General features: G+C 32.7%; 2 long non-coding RNA genes across 2 annotated transcripts; both read right to left on the minus strand.

The window, feature by feature from the left end:
* Positions 1-2,463: 2,463 nt before the first annotated feature.
* LOC130991960 (uncharacterized) lies at positions 2,464-5,348 on the minus strand. Its single transcript, XR_009091215.1, has 3 exons — positions 5,107-5,348; positions 3,373-3,448; positions 2,464-2,778 (listed from the first exon to the last, which is right to left on the minus strand). It is a non-coding gene; the product is annotated as an uncharacterized LOC130991960 (long non-coding RNA).
* Positions 5,349-8,068: 2,720 nt separating this feature from the next.
* Positions 8,069-10,995, minus strand: LOC130991959 (uncharacterized). The gene is made up of 3 exons (XR_009091214.1): positions 10,754-10,995; positions 9,020-9,095; positions 8,069-8,425 (listed from the first exon to the last, which is right to left on the minus strand). It is a non-coding gene; the product is annotated as an uncharacterized LOC130991959 (long non-coding RNA).
* Between the last annotated feature and the right edge of the window lie 2,559 nt (positions 10,996-13,554).

Here is a 13,554-nt window from a genome sequence, read left to right on the forward strand (position 1 = left end):
GGAAAAAGAGGAACTTATTTCAGGGACGGAGGGAGTATAAAAGTACCCACATTTCTCAACTTATATTTACACTATACCCACTTTTTGTAGAAGATTCACTCCATATCCATCTTAATATTTTATTATTTTTTTGTACACAAAGTTGATTCCCCAATATCTATGCATGTCATAGTTTTATGTGCATGCACTGACACAGTGATTTCCCTTAACCGAATTTAGGGAGTGAAGAGGTGGGTAGTTCATTTTGGCATTATTATGTCTTAATTTGAATATTTATGAATATCTTGAGTCCATAATTCAAATTTGGAAAATTTGCTGGGTTTGTTTCTACACACAAATTCTTAGAGTGTTAATTATTTTATTTTCCCCCCAAAAAAATACTACTTTGTGTTGAAATTGCGCAATTTCTCGCAAAGGAATTTTAAGGAGTTTTTGCGCAATTAATTTCAAACACTTGTAATGGGATTTAAGAACAAATTGCGCAAATATTATTATCAATTAAATGGTGTTCAGTTTTTAAATTGCGCATAGTCTATGAATTTGCACATACACTATTGAATTTGCACATAGTGTAGAAATTCGTTTATAATTTGAAAATTGTGTAATTTGAGAATTGTGTAATTTGTTTATACGTTTATATATTTTTTTTATCTTTCTGAAAATTGTGTAATTTGAGTAATGATAAAATATTCAATATGCTTAGCAAATTAAAGATCATGAAATTAGCTTTAATTTTATATATAATAGGTATAAAATAGATTAAAGATAAAATAGATATTGAAATTTAAAGTTTCAAACTAAATTATTTGTTTCTCTCTCATCTCTCCATTTTACTTATTTTTCTTAAATTTCATTTGATAATAATAATAATAATAATATGTAACGCTGAATTTATCAATAATTTTTAATTATTTAATAATTATAATTATCATTACACTTTATATAAAATTGTAAATTTATTTTTTTAAATTTAAATTTTTATTGAGTAATTGATGTTGATTATTATATTTTTAATTATTTAATCATTTGATGTTGATTATTATATTTTATTTTTAAAATATACTATTTAGCATTTGCTTATAATTTGCGCATCTCGTACTGTATGAATTTGCGCATACTATAGTGTATGAATTTGCGCATAGTGTATCAATTGTGCATAGTTTATGAATTGCACATAGGTGTTTATAATTTGCGCATAGTGTTTCTAATTTGCGCATAGTAATTGCATAAAGCATAAATTAAGCATAGTAATTGCATTGTTTATCATAGTAATTGTATTGTTTAAATTTGCGCATTGTTTGAATTATTTCTTGCGCATAGTATTTCAATTTGCGCATAATGTATCTATATTCGTATTTTATTTATTTTTTATTTAAAATTGTTATTGAATTACTTTTGTCTTGTAAGAGGGGGCTCATACTCTTTTGAGACCGAGCACTAAATAATGTTTCTTATTTATTTATACATTTCTAATCAATTTTTACATTTAAAAATTATTAAATAATCATATAAATTTATAGATAAATTATATACTATTAAATAATCGTATAAAACTATTAGATAAAGTCTGTACTATTAAATAATCGTATAAAACTATTAGATGAATCCAACATATCTATTTAATTATAAATCCTACATATCCATTTGATTATCAGAACCATTATATAACTACATTAGTACGTGGCATCGTATAATCACTCAATTCTAATTTTCCTCAATTTTCATTCATTCTTATTTATTTATACATTTAAAAACTATGAAATAATCATATAAATTTATAGATAAATTCTATACTATTAAATAATCGTATAAAACTATTAGATAAAGTCTGTACTATTAAATAATCGTATAAAACTATTAGATAAATCAAACATATTCATCTAATTATAAATCCTACATATCAATTTGATTATCGGAACCATTATATAACTCACAGCCTTCTATTTTTCCAGCCAAATTAAAACATATTAGCACTTCGAGGGTCCATTCGTCTGTTTTCAAACGCATGAAATCCCTCTTAACCTCATACCAACTTTTCTTATATATATAAACTCAATGACCAACAAGAACTCATCATGTCTCACAATTCATCTTTTTTTCACCCAAAAAATTTAACTTAATAAAATGATGGCATTCAGAATAGGAATCCTTATACCCACTTAATTGAGATTTTTCCAAGTGTGACTAAAACTTAAATAAAGTATACCAATAAATTAATCAACAAAAAGCAATCAATTCAAATGTCAATTCATTTTTTAGAAAATATATTCTTCAACTAAATGTTATAAATAAATAAAATACATGCCTATGCCCAATCTATATATATATATATATATATATATATATATATATATATATATAATAGTAAAATAAATCATATCTGTCACACCCCAATTCTTGAACGAATAAAATATAATCGAGGTGCGACTAAATCATAGAAATAAACAAGGAAAGAACCTTGTGGGATTCAAATAATAGGATAAAAATCGGGGATCACCCTTTGAGTGAAGAAAGACAAAAATCAGGTGATACTAATCAATCAACAACATTCTAAGCCTTAGGATCATAAGTTCAGTTTCATGTTTCCGATAACCAACGTTAAATAACATAGAGCTAGAAGTTGAGAGTTTAAGCTCGATAAAACATAATTCAGAATTTAACATAAAAGTCTTAAGTTAGAGAAACAAAAGACAAATAAAAGCTAGTGCAACAGCGGAAGACAAAATACGGAGTTGAACCCTAGCCTCAGCTCTGCCCCGTCAGCACCGACCAATTAACCTGAAAACATTTGAAAGTAATTTTGGGCTAAGTACTAATGTACTTAGTGGGCTAGCATTTTTATAAACATTTCATAATCATAAGAGCAGTTTATCCAATTATTCATGACATAACTTAGAAGGTTTTAAAACAAAAAGAACTTCCAAGCATGTTAAAGTATTTCATTTTATTAGCGCGCCATTGTCACACTCTGTTCTGTTACTCGCTGTGATCCCGGACCTTTTAGCCACCGACGGATCCCTCATTCCCATGACACTTGCCCTGAGGACGTAACTCAGACAAGTTGAATTGACCTCGGGACGCTACCCAGGCAGGCCTTACATGATACATGCTCCGGAACACATCCAGCCAAGCACCCTTATAACGCCTCTTACATGAATTAGTGCCCGATGGAGATCAACCCACCGAAACAACTAACAAGTGTACACAATTCTCAAATAACGTGTTAGGCCATAAGAGAACCTCGATCGATCCATGAATTGCGAGCCTTAAACATAACAGAGCGCACAAAAACATTTATTGGATAAACAGTTTTCATTTCATGAAATATTTAGAGCTTAATAACTCAAGCATACATTTGAAAAATAAGCCCACCTGTATAGGCAAAGCCTGTCGTTTAACCTTATCTCTGAATCGGAATAGCAGTGCTAGTCCTCCTGATGCTCAAAGCCTACAAGAAATCTATTCTTAATAGGTTTCCTTGAATTCTAATCTTAAGGTATTTGTGGATGTACTAAACATACTTGATTCATCACGCCGGGTTTTCAAATTTAATAATAAAAATTGAAAACTAAGTCTTGAGCTAAGGACACCAACAATATCCTTACTCGATTTTCTTTTAATAATTGAAATTATAATCAAAACCAATTAAATCATGAATGTCTTTATTGCATGATGCAAATGCAAATTTCATGTTATGCTTAATATATAAAAAGTAATCACTTAAAATATGCACATAATAATAATTAATATTAATATGAAATCATTCTTTAAAGAAATAAATAATTAAACTTTATCAGAGTCTAATTAGTAAATTTAAACCAAGTCATTTTTCTTAGTAAAAATGCAGCCCAATTTATTTAATAAGGCAGTCCACTTTGAATTAAAAAATAAAGCCCAAGTGAGATAAAAAAATCAAAGCCCCAAACTCGTTACGCACATATACTAAATCTTTCATGAAGCATCCTTTAAAATAAACTTTGATACATAGAAAATAATTCAACAACTTGAGCACTTAAGGGGTTGTTTTGCAACAGACACCAAATCTGCCTCGGATCTCCAAATAAGGCTCCAAAAGACATTCTGGAAACTAGACATTTCAAGGATCATTCTCCAATTTGAATCGAATGAAAAACAGTTCAAACGAGCAAGATATGCCCTCTCAAAGATGGGTATTTAACAAACAAAAATATAAAAATTTCAGATTTCCAGATTACAACCAAGTCAGTGGGCTTTCTTTAAAAATTCATATCTCCCTTTACAAAACTCCACTGGGAACCCCAAGGGTCAATTCGGAAACTAGGGAGAGATCATAACACTCTCCAGTTGGATTTACTCCAAGAACATTCATGGTTTAGAAGATATGACTGTCTAAAGTTCAGTGCACAAAAAGAGTTCAAGTTTGGCAGATTCCGAACATAAATCGGAAAAACCACTTTAGGCTTCACCAAAAATTCTAAAACTGAACAAGTAAGTTCTCAACATGTCAATGAATATTCAGTAGAAAGATATGCTTGATAATCAAAGATTTAAGTCGGACTTTGAGACCTCAAAGTCGTAGGTTTGTAAAACCTACTGGATGGTACAAGGAATAAGAACTAGATTTCAAGAATTTATACTGGTTGTTTCCCTTACTCCAAAATGGTGAGGCTGATGCCAAAAGAAAGATACGGGAGTCTAGAGTGACATACTCAAGTTTCAAAGGTTTTCACCGACTGAAACTTGACTTATGGCCTCCCAAAGATGGTTTACAAAAAATATATTCCAGATGGGCAGTGATGTTTAAAAATTCATAAATAAAACATGAGAGCTCTAAATATTCTTAAATTTTACCATAGTATAGAAAACATATTATACACGATACACAATTAATTTGGGAATTTTTGGGAACCGTTTGGATGGCTGGAATCGCCTTGCAATACACTGCCGGAGCAGTGTGCTTATGGCAGATTCACTGCCTTACCTCATGCACGGTTTTTCACCCAATAAACTCTACCAAAATAATCATCCAAAATCATAAAACATATCCTCACATAATATAGCACACATATGTGTAAAAATCCATGGTCTTAAAGCATTTTCTATTGAGAAAAACCAAAGAAAACTCACCCTCGAAGCACAATCTTCACTCTAACTTTACGCCCTAGGTTTCCCACGCTCTCCCTTACTTTGATACTACTCTTGGAGCTTAAAGGCTTCTATGAATTCCAACTTTGGTTGTGCAGAGAGAAGTAAGGATATAAGGGCATGACTAAAAGCTATTTTTTTTTTTACAAAGCGTAGTGGTATGAAAACAAATTAGTGGTGGTAGGGAAAAAGATTAGTGGTAGGGAAAAGAAAATATTAGTGGTGGTAGGGAAAAATATTAGTGGTAGGGAAAAGAAAATATTAGTGGTGGTAGGGAAAAAGATTGGTGTGGTGGAGAGGTAGGTGATTGAATAAAATAAAAAGTCTTCCGGGTTGTACTATGAAAACTGTAATAATCGTTCAGTGTTTGCTTAAACAAATAGCTCGTGTAGATGCTAAATGCTTAATATAAATAAATATGCAATGCATATAAATTTAATAACTAAATTTACAAATGTTTTTGTAAATCATTTTTGTTGGAATTAAAATAAATTCATTTTCTTTTATCCGGCGTGAATCAACTTAATATCTAAGTTTAAAATAAATTCTAAACTTAATAGAAATGGGCGGGGTATTACATCCCTCCCTCCTTATAAAAATTTCGTCCTCGAAATTTCATATGTGGGCCATCTAGTTTGGAATACTAGACGTTCATTCCATTAAGCTCTTATGCGACATCGAAACATATAGGGCCTTAACTTTCTAACAGCGCGTCATCGTTCTTCAAACCCGAAATATTCTTCAAAATCTGGTACATCATTATGCCGTGGAGTTCATCTTCTCTTTTCTTGGAGATTGGAGCGAGGTCTTTCTCTCGCTACAAGGTATTGTAGCGCTGACTTGTGTAAATCTATCAATTCTAGGATGACGTCGAATTCTATCGTAGAAATAACACGCAAGTCTATCTAAATGTTTGAGCGCCTATATCGAGCTTTAAGTTCGAGATAACGTCTTTAACATCCAGTATCAAACAAAGCTATGATTGATACGTCGAAAACATTAATCGTACCTGTCAGGTTTCCCTGATCTCCTGCTTCTTGGTGCTGGTTAAGGGCATAAGCCCTAGCGTAACGTGGTTGTCCCTGGTATCCTCCAGGACTTTGGTTCTGTCGCTGTCGGTTCCCAGGATTTTGTTGTTGTGGCGCTCCCCCTCTTTTCTTTGGGCATGCTGAAGCAAAATGCCCTGTTTCTCCGCAGTAATAACAAACATTCGTTCCTTTCATGCATTCCCCTAAATGGGGTTTCCGACACTTTGGGCAAGATGGTGGAGTTATCGCTTGCGACTGTTCGTTCTGATACTGATTCGGATTTTGATTCGCAACCCATGGTTTCTTCCCACTTCCATTTCCAGAGTTCCCCACAGTTTCCTCATTCCATCTCCTTTTTCCTTTACTATTATCTTGAGGTGGTACAAATCCAGACTGTCCGGGAGCTTTTCCTTTCTCTCTTGGCAGCAGTGATTCAATGGTGAGGGCTCTGCTCAATGTTTGCGCGTAGGTGAGACCTCCTTGACTTGCTAAAGAAATCGCTATCTCATGACGCAATCCATTTCTAAATTTTTCTGCACGCTTCTCATCAGTGTCCACCAGCGTTGGAGCATATCTTGATAGTTGATTGAAGGCTCTATCGTACTCAGTCACTGTCCACGCCCTCTGCTTCAGATTCCAGAACTCATTCTGCTTCTTCTGTCTATAGCATCCTGGTATGTACTTCTCATACAACACAGTCTTAAAATCTTCCCAATTGAAATTTTCCCACTGTTCCTCAGTCATTGTGCGTCTCACTGATTCCCACCAGAAATCGGCTTCGTCCACCAGTTGGTAGGTTGCACAAGTTACTTTGTCTTCGTCATCGCAACGGATGTAGTTAAAGATACGCTCTATAGCCCTAACCCATTTTTCGGCGTCTGTTGGATCGCCCAGCCCGTCAAACGTTGGAGGTTTTTCCTTGCGAAACTTCTCTTCAGCAGTACGATTTGGTGCTACTTGTTGGATTGGCTCTTCATGGAAGAATCCCCTGCCGCGTCCGCGACCACGACCACGTCCTCGTCCCCTACCGCGTCCTCTTGGTGCGTCTTCCATTATGGTTTACGGACGATATCAACACATCAGTGAGACTTCTTCTGCATACATACATTCATAGATATATACAAGATATATCGCTTCTATGGTGTAACCATGTGAAAGACTAGTTCTATGTAGAAACAAATCTTAACTTAAGTGGATCCTTGATCTCATGACATTGCTTCTACGTTATAACATGTCTATGTTAAACGTTTCTATCTTACCAGTCCTTACTTAAATCGATCAAGCGGAGCTATCACGACTAACATTTCCAAGGCATTCTTGGGTGGTACTCAAACAGTTGTAAGAGGACCTATCATTCTGATCGTATAGGCAGTAAACCTAAAATGATAACATAAACCTTCATTCATTCCTTCATTCATTAGTTTCTTTTGAAACCTTTTAAAAACACTTGGACAATAAATGTCCCATTCCTTAAAAACTTTGCTTTTGCCGGAAAGATTCAAGGAATCTAACTCGACCATTCGTACATTGATTCGTTAAGGGCTCGGGTAGTCCCAAACACGATACTAACTTGGTTATATGAGCCGAAGACTCAAAATAACAATATGAAAGCGATTAGAAATTCATAACTTATAGCATATGGAAAGCGATAAGCAATTCACATAGCATCATTCATTGAAAGCGCGCACTTCTTGAAAACATTCAAAACATTTAATAACTATGAAACCTTTAAATCGTACCTTTTTCTTGCGGCAGTGTGACGGCGAGCTGAGGTTCAACAACTTTCTTAGAAGTCTAGAGACACTAATCTAGACTCAACATTAGAAGCTTTTGGTTATCAGAGACATGAAAGAAAACTTATGCTCTGATACCATTCTGTCACACCCCAATTCTTGAACGAATAAAATATAATCGAGGTGCGACTAAATCATAGAAATAAACAAGGAAAGAACCTTGTGGGATTCAAATAATAGGATAAAAATCGGGGATCACCCTTTGAGTGAAGAAAGACAAAAATCAGGTGATACTAATCAATCAACAACATTCTAAGCCTTAGGATCATAAGTTCAGTTTCATGTTTCCGATAACCAACGTTAAATAACATAGAGCTAGAAGTTGAGAGTTTAAGCTCGATAAAACATAATTCAGAATTTAACATAAAAGTCTTAAGTTAGAGAAACAAAAGACAAATAAAAGCTAGTGCAACAGCGGAAGACAAAATACGGAGTTGAACCCTAGCCTCAGCTCTGCCCCGTCAGCACCGACCAATTAACCTGAAAACATTTGAAAGTAATTTTGGGCTAAGTACTAATGTACTTAGTGGGCTAGCATTTTTATAAACATTTCATAATCATAAGAGCAGTTTATCCAATTATTCATGACATAACTTAGAAGGTTTTAAAACAAAAAGAACTTCCAAGCATGTTAAAGTATTTCATTTTATTAGCGCGCCATTGTCACACTCTGTTCTGTTACTCGCTGTGATCCCGGACCTTTTAGCCACCGACGGATCCCTCATTCCCATGACACTTGCCCTGAGGACGTAACTCAGACAAGTTGAATTGACCTCGGGACGCTACCCAGGCAGGCCTTACATGATACATGCTCCGGAACACATCCAGCCAAGCACCCTTATAACGCCTCTTACATGAATTAGTGCCCGATGGAGATCAACCCACCGAAACAACTAACAAGTGTACACAATTCTCAAATAACGTGTTAGGCCATAAGAGAACCTCGATCGATCCATGAATTGCGAGCCTTAAACATAACAGAGCGCACAAAAACATTTATTGGATAAACAGTTTTCATTTCATGAAATATTTAGAGCTTAATAACTCAAGCATACATTTGAAAAATAAGCCCACCTGTATAGGCAAAGCCTGTCGTTTAACCTTATCTCTGAATCGGAATAGCAGTGCTAGTCCTCCTGATGCTCAAAGCCTACAAGAAATCTATTCTTAATAGGTTTCCTTGAATTCTAATCTTAAGGTATTTGTGGATGTACTAAACATACTTGATTCATCACGCCGGGTTTTCAAATTTAATAATAAAAATTGAAAACTAATTCTTGAGCTAAGGACACCAACAATATCCTTACTCGATTTTCTTTTAATAATTGAAATTATAATCAAAACCAATTAAATCATGAATGTCTTTATTGCATGATGCAAATGCAAATTTCATGTTATGCTTAATATATAAAAAGTAATCACTTAAAATATGCACATAATAATAATTAATATTAATATGAAATCATTCTTTAAAGAAATAAATAATTAAACTTTATCAGAGTCTAATTAGTAAATTTAAACCAAGTCATTTTTCTTAGTAAAAATGCAGCCCAATTTATTTAATAAGGCAGTCCACTTTGAATTAAAAAATAAAGCCCAAGTGAGATAAAAAAATCAAAGCCCCAAACTCGTTACGCACATATACTAAATCTTTCATGAAGCATCCTTTAAAATAAACTTTGATACATAGAAAATAATTCAACAACTTGAGCACTTAAGGGGTTGTTTTGCAACAGACACCAAATCTGCCTCGGATCTCCAAATAAGGCTCCAAAAGACATTCTGGAAACTAGACATTTCAAGGATCATTCTCCAATTTGAATCGAATGAAAAACAGTTCAAACGAGCAAGATATGCCCTCTCAAAGATGGGTATTTAACAAACAAAAATATAAAAATTTCAGATTTCCAGATTACAACCAAGTCAGTGGGCTTTCTTTAAAAATTCATATCTCCCTTTACAAAACTCCACTGGGAACCCCAAGGGTCAATTCGGAAACTAGGGAGAGATCATAACACTCTCCAGTTGGATTTACTCCAAGAACATTCATGGTTTAGAAGATATGACTGTCTAAAGTTCAGTGCACAAAAAGAGTTCAAGTTTGGCAGATTCCGAACATAAATCGGAAAAACCACTTTAGGCTTCACCAAAAATTCTAAAACTGAACAAGTAAGTTCTCAACATGTCAATGAATATTCAGTAGAAAGATATGCTTGATAATCAAAGATTTAAGTCGGACTTTGAGACCTCAAAGTCGTAGGTTTGTAAAACCTACTGGATGGTACAAGGAATAAGAACTAGATTTCAAGAATTTATACTGGTTGTTTCCCTTACTCCAAAATGGTGAGGCTGATGCCAAAAGAAAGATACGGGAGTCTAGAGTGACATACTCAAGTTTCAAAGGTTTTCACCGACTGAAACTTGACTTATGGCCTCCCAAAGATGGTTTACAAAAAATATATTCCAGATGGGCAGTGATGTTTAAAAATTCATAAATAAAACATGAGAGCTCTAAATATTCTTAAATTTTACCATAGTATAGAAAACATATTATACACGATACACAATTAATTTGGGAATTTTTGGGAACCGTTTGGATGGCTGGAATCGCCTTGCAATACACTGCCGGAGCAGTGTGCTTATGGCAGATTCACTGCCTTACCTCATGCACGGTTTTTCACCCAATAAACTCTACCAAAATAATCATCCAAAATCATAAAACATATCCTCACATAATATAGCACACATATGTGTAAAAATCCATGGTCTTAAAGCATTTTCTATTGAGAAAAACCAAAGAAAACTCACCCTCGAAGCACAATCTTCACTCTAACTTTACGCCCTAGGTTTCCCACGCTCTCCCTTACTTTGATACTACTCTTGGAGCTTAAAGGCTTCTATGAATTCCAACTTTGGTTGTGCAGAGAGAAGTAAGGATATAAGGGCATGACTAAAAGCTATTTTTTTTTTTACAAAGCGTAGTGGTATGAAAACAAATTAGTGGTGGTAGGGAAAAAGATTAGTGGTAGGGAAAAGAAAATATTAGTGGTGGTAGGGAAAAATATTAGTGGTAGGGAAAAGAAAATATTAGTGGTGGTAGGGAAAAAGATTGGTGTGGTGGAGAGGTAGGTGATTGAATAAAATAAAAAGTCTTCCGGGTTGTACTATGAAAACTGTAATAATCGTTCAGTGTTTGCTTAAACAAATAGCTCGTGTAGATGCTAAATGCTTAATATAAATAAATATGCAATGCATATAAATTTAATAACTAAATTTACAAATGTTTTTGTAAATCATTTTTGTTGGAATTAAAATAAATTCATTTTCTTTTATCCGGCGTGAATCAACTTAATATCTAAGTTTAAAATAAATTCTAAACTTAATAGAAATGGGCGGGGTATTACAATATCCTACGTGGTGCCGTATAATCACTCTATTTTAATTTTCCTCAATTTTCATTCATTCTTATTATTTTTTTTATTATAAATTTTTAATCAATTTCCATATCTAAAAAAATATTTATATTTGTATTTTATTTTATTATATAATATTAGTTTAAGTTTATCACATCATACTCACAAATTAATATGTATATAATACGTTTATATATAGATGTATTCACTTAAATAATTAACTATATATATATATGATTGAATATGATTTCAAATTTGACGATGTTGTATAAAGTTTGAGACGAGATGATGCTCGTAACTCAAATTTTCGTCTTTCAAGTTTTAGAGATGATGCTCATAAGTAAGAGGCGAGATTACCAAGACTCAATTATTTCTATTATCACAATCTACATTTAATTGGCGAAAGTGATTAAGATTAATATTATTTCAAATATTGTATTACTAATTTAATTTGATCATATCAAATTAATTAAAGAAATAATTTATATATAAACTATTTCATATGCTATAGTAATAAAAATAACATAAAATAATTATAAATGATGACATAAAATAATTCCCGTCAAATTTCGACGGGTTAAACGCTATTACATGTTAGATACATTTTCCGCATAGAAATAAAATGCACGCATAGATTGTTTTAGTTCACTAATTGAGACGGAATTGCGCATTGTCTAATTTTTATGCCTTTAATATCTGTAATTAAAATTTGTTTCTTTATTTAGTTTAATTTAAATTACAATTACCTCTTCACCAAATCGCTTCACTTCGTGAAAGGAAGAAACTTCAATTTTTTTGGTTTTTGTAAGCACCGGACAAAAGTTTCGATCATTTACTATGTTTCAATAGAATTACATTGTCTCCTATAGCAAACACCAAACCAATTTATGATAGTATCAAATAGCTAACATGTGAAATAAGTATATACTTTTTTTATGTGGACAATTCATTCACAAGATATTTAATGTGGGTGTTACAGCTACACTGCATCTTCACGGAAAAGTTTTCAAGAAATAATTAAAAAAATTCTTTTTTTTTATTCACAACTCATAACAATGCACAACTTAGGAAATTAAGATTTTTTTAAAAAAAATTGGCGGAACAAAAAATAGGGAAACAAAATTAGGTAATTGTATTTACACTATGCGCAACTAAAAGGTTTTAAAAAAAAAATAATGCACCACTTAGGAATTGGGGGAAACAATTAAGAGAAATTTTTTAACAAATTAATGCTTATATTAGGATATTGTTTTTCAATTATGCGGAAATTGCTCATAGGACAACAATGAGCAAAAGATTACAACAATGCGCACCTATTATGCGCATAACATTACAACAATGCGCAAATTAAATTTGCAACAACTATACGCCATTTCGAATAGTGCGGAACTGTGTAAAATTATTTCAAAGATTCTGCGCAATTTGTGCAGGAAAAAAAAAAAAAAACTAAGAATTCAATAACAAGTATAGCGCATACTAACTTAATATTTAGGATTAAATGTGCAAGTCAATTGCGCATAACATAGATACATTGCGCAAATGAAGTTTCTGAAAGAAAGTACAATTCTATCTAACACAGAAAACAAAATACTTTCAAACACACCCAATCATTAGCGTACGAAAATGATTGATCGACAGCTTTTAGTAACCGAAGAAGTATTAAAATAATAACATGGTTATGGGGTAAATGTATTAGAAAAAGTGGGTATTTTCAAAATTGAGTTTGAGACATATGGGTAGAATAGAATTCCTCCCTTATATTAAACATACATTTTCGGATCAACATTGTTTTGGCATATCCAATAAAATTTGAGTACTCAATCTGAACTACGTGGCAATCTTGAGCTTCTCATTGAAAGAGCGGGAAAATAACTAATTACATAATTCTAAATACGTATGATTTTTTAATAATTATTATTATTATTATTATTATCATTTTTACTGTATTAGCTATTGATTAACAAATATCTCGTGAAGGAAAAGAATTTAGGTTGTTCCAACGATGACATATGGACCTTTTGTTAGACATAATCATGTCATTTTATTTAATTTTCAAGAAATAATGCTTTATAGATATTTTTGGGCCTTCACAATCGTATTGCCTCTAATGGGCCGTTTTAACATATATATCTTATTATCATGATCGGTAACATATACAATGATGATATAAATGGGTCGACAATGGAGACCAGAAAT

Source organism: Salvia miltiorrhiza, chromosome 7 (genome assembly GCF_028751815.1).
Source record: "Salvia miltiorrhiza cultivar Shanhuang (shh) chromosome 7, IMPLAD_Smil_shh, whole genome shotgun sequence".
Lineage (NCBI taxonomy): Eukaryota > Viridiplantae > Streptophyta > Magnoliopsida > Lamiales > Lamiaceae > Salvia > Salvia miltiorrhiza.